A 6,568-nucleotide genomic window follows, 5' to 3' on the forward strand; every position below is an offset into this window, starting at 1 on the left:
TATCCTGCAAAATCATACAGTACAGGTTGGCTAAACCAAAATGTGGTGCAATAAAACATTTTTTAGATAACTATGTTTATCTTTTTATTATTTTATCATATATTTCATGCACTAACTAAATAAATATTACATAAAGAGTAAAGATGCCAAGAATATTCGACCGTATATTTGGCAATACTTAATTATATTGAGGTCTCCGACCTGCTTTGTTGTAGTATAGTCGAATTCATAAGTCAACTACTCTGTGAGCATTTATAAATAGGTTATGTCACAGCATGCATTATTTGTTGACTGATAGACCAAATATTTTAACTACAGTTATGCCTAAAAGTTTTATACTCCTCAAACCAATCAGAAAAGTTCAAAAATAACCAGCTCAGGTATATCTTGCACTTCTGAGGTAATTTCAAAAAATGCTATAGATTGAATTAGTATAGAAAACTCTAATCTTATTTAAAATGTTATTTTCACGACAACCTGAACTTTAAGCATGATTTAACTTTAATGGGAAAGACGATTAAACGATTGCCTTTTGTCGCAGAATATTCGTTAATATTCGTCAGTATATTCGTCGTCAGTATATTCGTCGAATATTCGTCGCAGAATATTCGTGACATCACTAATAAAGAGTCTCTCAGATATCAAAACAACCTGAATTAAAGGGGCTTCTTTAAGTCTGGAAAAAATGCTCAATGTATTGTTTTAGCCAGTTAACCTTGATAACATATTTGTAAATAAAGAAACAGCAAAATTAGTTTTGAATGGGTTACTTAGAAAAAATTATACACTGCATTGTTTAAAACTTTGTTTTGTAAAAATTATTTTAAAACATAGAAAAAAATATTTTTGGCAAGGTTTTGAAAAATGAATGAATAGTTTAAACTATTTTTATATCTTTTTTAACAAAAAAAAAAAGCGAACAAATTTTATCATAGATAGCATACATCAGGCTTGGCCAGGAAGGTGTGCAAAAACAACCCTTTTTATGACCACACAAATAATATTTTGTTTTGATGATTTGACCATGGTTTTTAACATTTTAAAAATGTGCTGAAAAAAATGATTTTTAATTACATTAAAAATAAATAACTTTGACACGTTAATCTTTACTAACCCTTTTATATTAGCAAAGTGCTTTTAAATAAAGTAACTAATAATTTTAATTAAAGTATCAATGAAAGTTACATAAATTTTTACTTACATTATTTAACTATATAAGATTTTCTTATAATAAATGTAATTTTTAAAAAAATAATTTAAATTTAATAAGCGACGACTTTAAATAACGATTGCCTCTTTAATAAACTTTATATAATAATCATTTAAGTTAATACACTCAAAGAAAAAAAAGATTTTGTTGAGAACAAAAAAACAGACAAACTTTTTTGAAAGCCGTTTGAATTGAATAAGTTTGATCTTTGCTTACATTTTTATATTATTGAAACGCATTTAAAGTAAGAATCCCTGCTAATGATTTTTTATGTAAAGTATTAACATTGTATATACTTTTTTATATTTATATAAGCATTTATTTATATATTATAAATGTCTTTAAATAAAAAATTATCAACTTTTTAAAGAAAAGATTTAATTATTTCTTCTTTTGTTTATTTTACTACGAAGAATTAAGTACCTTTTTTTAACTTTTAAATATGTGCATTTATTAAACAATCATTAGATGTGAGTTGTACTTTATTTAAAAGAGTTTCACATAATATTATAAAAACATTAGTAAAGATAAACGATTCAAAAATATTAATTCCTAAAGTAACTTAAATAATCTTTTCATTACTATTTATTATTTATTTTAGTAAAGTTACATTTTTTTTTTTAAATAACTTAACTGAAACTAAAATTTAATTTTAGTTTTAGTTAAGTTATTTTTATTTTATTTTTCATTATTATTTTTGTGAAGATTTATTTGCTTCTTTTACGATTTAGTTTTTTTTAAGTTTCTTTATTGTTGAGTTAAAATAATTTTTTAGCATATTTTTTAAAACATATAAATTTTCAATTTTTCATATGAGTAAATATATATATATATATATATATATATATATATATATATATATATATATATATATATATATATATATATATATATATATATGTATATATGTATATGTATATGTATATGTATAAATATATATATATATATATATACACACAAATTTTCAGACAACTGCTTGATAAGATTTAATAAAAACACTAAGACAAAAGTTTAAAATAAAAACGCATTCTTGAACAAAAAAAAGTAAAATAAATTACAAACATAAATTATGTTTTAAAATCTCTACTTCAGTAGTAAGTTTATTTCTTTCAGTAATAACAGACAATAACCAAAACTGTAATTTTTATGTTTTTTTTTTTTTTTTTTTGAAGATTTTAAAAGATGTTTTTTAAGCCCTTTTTTATAAGAAACTTTTTCTTTACATTTTTAAATTTTATTTTGAGATCAATACACTTGCTTTTATTCCTCATATTGTTTATACTTCAGAAACTTTCACCCCACATAAAAAATAATATAATATACAAATATAATACAAATATACTATTGTATACATAAAAGTATACTCCATACAGTTTTATTGATCATATCTTATGTTAAAGAAGCTCTCAAACTTTAACTTTTTTACTTTAAATTTATAAATTAAATATTGCCTTACATGACATCTTTACTTAAAATAGTATTTCTTTTTTTTGAAATTCAGCCTTAGATTTATGAATAATCAAGAGCCATTTTCAACTAAGTAACCTGTAAACCACTAGTTTTTATTGAAAAAAGTAATCAATCTTAATCAAAAAAGAAACTCTAACGGCTCAGAGCTTCGGATTCATAGTAGGCTGTAAGATTTTTTACCATGTCATTATCAAGGCTAGGTCAATATAAAGGTAGTTTTAACTATTTCTATGATGACCTATCCTTATATTGAGATACAACTTGCAAATATCTTTTCTATTATGTGCATGTAAAAATAAATACACGGAATAATACAGATATACGCAAGTTGCCAACAGTAAACTGTATATATTTTTTTTTTGGTTATTTAAGATAGCCTAACATTCTTATTACAGAGTATCGCAAAAAAGCATTTGTGGAATTCATGCTACCATCCTTACAAATATATAATACATAGGCAGATATGAAACCTTGGATTTATTGATTCTAAGGTAATGCTTTAATTACTGAGCTGCAACAGCTCACCCATAATTTTTCATGCAAGGCTTTGCACATTTATCTATAATAAATGAAATGATGAAACAATTGCATGTTCTGCAACAAACTGCTTACTTGGTAATCCTGCAGTTAAGCAGCTGAAAAGAAATTTATTTTAGTGCTCTTCCTTATAAGGAATTTAAAAAGTCCTTAAAATATTTATCATAAATATTAGGTAATCCTTCAGATAAGTGGCCTAAAAGAGTTGTATTTCTTTGCTTGTTGCACTTTTGTCAGAACACTTCTTAAACATTAGGAATATTAATTAAAATAATAAAAGAAAAAAGATACCCCACACCAAACCATCAGTTGATGTAGCAGCACTTCCTTGAAAGAGCAGGCTACAAGATATTTGATGTATGTACTGAAGTCAATAATTATTACTTATACTTAAAAAGTCTCCACATGAGAGCATAACAAGCGAAAGAACAAAATTATTTTAGGCCGCTTAACTATAGCTTTACCAAATAATAATATTGTAAATACTTTTTTTCATTATTATTCAATATAATAATGAAATATATTTATTGCTATAAATATATAAATTATTATTAATATTTAATATTATTATTATTTTTCTATTGAAATGCTATTAATACTCTCTACCTTTAAAAACAAAATAAAAAATAGCATTTTAGCCCAATTAACTGCAGCATTATCGTTTATTTTAGTATACTCAAATACACAGTAAACTATATGGTACAGTTACAGCATCATGTTACTATTGCAACATTTTACTTATTTTTAAATAAATTTAAAAAAATGTACAAATTACCGCTGTTTCAAAATCTATTAGGTTTCCTTCTTTGCACTTTTGATTTAATTGTTCATTACATTGTTTTTCATCAGACACAAAATCTTTTAACTTTTTTCTTAAGTTTTGTCTTTGATTAAAGTTAAAGGCTGGGTGGAAAGAACCCATTGTTAATAAAAGTTTCATTTCATTTCGTGAAGTTTTTTCTATCCAATTATCATCATAATTTTTATTTTCTGCATTTTTCTCTATACTATCAGAACGGTGCAGAACATTTTCAGTTTTGCTTTCCAGACTATAATCATTTAAGATATTAAACAAATTTAAAGCTGCAATTTTGTTATGTGAATGTAAAAGTGCTAAAAATATACACAATCGTCTGCGTGTTTCTTGGTCTGAAAGACTACTAAAATATATGGAATTTTTGTTGTTCGCATCTTTTTCTAACTTTAAAAGATGTGTATAATGTTTCCCAGCTGCGTATTCTAAGTAAGTGCCAAGAAAACGCAATTCTAACGGTAAACAGCTATCCAATAAAGTACACATTAGCTCAATCCTCGAATGACCTTCGAGGTTTTTAAACCATATGTTTATTTCCTCTTGACTAAAACTCTTCATGCTGTGAAGACAAAAACTGTCTTCAAATGTAAACCCTAAGGTTCATTGATAAATCTATTTATTAATATAAATTAATCTCAAAATAATAACGGTTTTTCACAAGAATAGTTAAAAGAAGAATATAATTATTAAGATCAACTAAATTTCAAGGTACGATATTTTTAACCTCTTAAAACATTGAATTTCGAACAAAGCACAGTCTTAATATCGCTTTTTTTTTAAAAATATAGTTGTTTTAGTGGATGATTTAATTTTATATCTACTTTATACCTTAGTTTATTTTAAAACAAAATGGTATCCCTAATTGCGAAATGCCATGCATATTCTAATTTTTCAAATTGCGTTTGCTATTTATTTATTTTCAGTTTTTCGTAACTAAATTTATCATTATGTATAATGATTGTTCAATTTAAAAAGTATTTTATTTAAATTTAATAATAATACCTAAAAGTTATTTTTCATAAAATTAATAGTCACATTAAAATGAGAATGGCTATGTCTAAAAATCTGTTTAAAATATAAACTATTTCAATTTTGTCATCTTTTGTCATCTCAAAGTATTTAAAAATTATAATCTCAAAACGAGTTCCTAATTGAATGTCTGGTTTCAAATAGTTGTAAAAATGTCGTACAACAATTGTGCAACAATAAGTTTAAATAAACGTAAACAAAAAAGCAAACAATTAGTAACAAAAGCTAAAGAAAATGTAATAGTTATAAATGATTTTATCTAATGCAAACCGTTTAAATTGTTTTCAAAAAAAGATATTTGATATCTAATATATCAAAGTCCATATTTAGCAAATGCCATTTTGAATGTGATGCGAACATAATTTAAGATGGGTTATGGTACAAAATTTGCTTTCTGAACATTTGGTAGGATATTTATGAGAGATTTCATTAAAGTAAGATTAAAGTATTACTTTGGTATCGATCATTTCTGGGAATAGATCTGGGAAAAGTTAAGCCTTATTGAAGAACTTTTTGTTTTCTATCTTCTTCTTTTTGTCTTTACTTATGATTTTCACGAATCATATGTAAGAAGTTTTAATAGAGGGAATCAAGAAATAAAAAAAAGATAAACCATTTGAAACTACCTAAGGGTTTTAAAAACAACGCAATACGCTTTATTGGTACATAATCTTCTAAAATTCCATATAAAAACAATTGTTGGCACAAATCATACCGCTCGAAAACATTAAAATTTTGAACACGATAGTCTCAAACAATTTTAAAAATTTTTAAGGTGATTCTTTACCATTTAAGTTAAAAATTAAATTAAGCGATACTATTTAGTACAAAAATTATCATGAACTAAGTAATTGAAAACAGTTTAACAGTAAAGTGAGAGAAAAATCTGTAAACTATTGCGCATGCGAATTAATAAGATAATGATTTTAAAAAATCCAAGCTACAAATATTACTCCTAAAATCATTAAGAAATAATCATGTTTTTGGGCTGAAATTTTCAGTGTATTCAAAGTAAGATGTACTCAAAGCAAAATGGGAACCAAACCTATTTAATTAATCCTTCAATTAGTTACAAAGTGCTGATGAAAATAAATACCTAATAAAATGTTTTAAAAACCTTTTTAAAAAATTAAGTTTGTAAACATATCAAAAGGATCCAATATAGTTATCACAGCCGTCAAATTCTTTGTTAGTATCAATGAAGTCATTTAATTTAAGTTTTAAACGTCTTTAAAGACGTAGAATGTAAAAATGTATACAATTGTCTACATTTAAATTTTTATGTATCTTTTTTAAAACACTTTGACGATCGTCTTATTTTTTTTTTTTTTTTGCTGATCTTTTTAAAGTATTCTAATAATATATTTAATTTGCTAAAATATTTTCTTATAAATTGAATTTTCTGAGACCAAGTTAATAACTTGAAGCATTTAATGACATTTTGAGTCAAACTACATAATATAGTTGTAATAGCCATCAGACTAAAAAAATTCATTGAGAGCAAAATG

This window comes from Hydra vulgaris, chromosome 15, assembly GCF_038396675.1.
Source record: "Hydra vulgaris chromosome 15, alternate assembly HydraT2T_AEP".
Taxonomy (NCBI): domain Eukaryota; kingdom Metazoa; phylum Cnidaria; class Hydrozoa; order Anthoathecata; family Hydridae; genus Hydra; species Hydra vulgaris.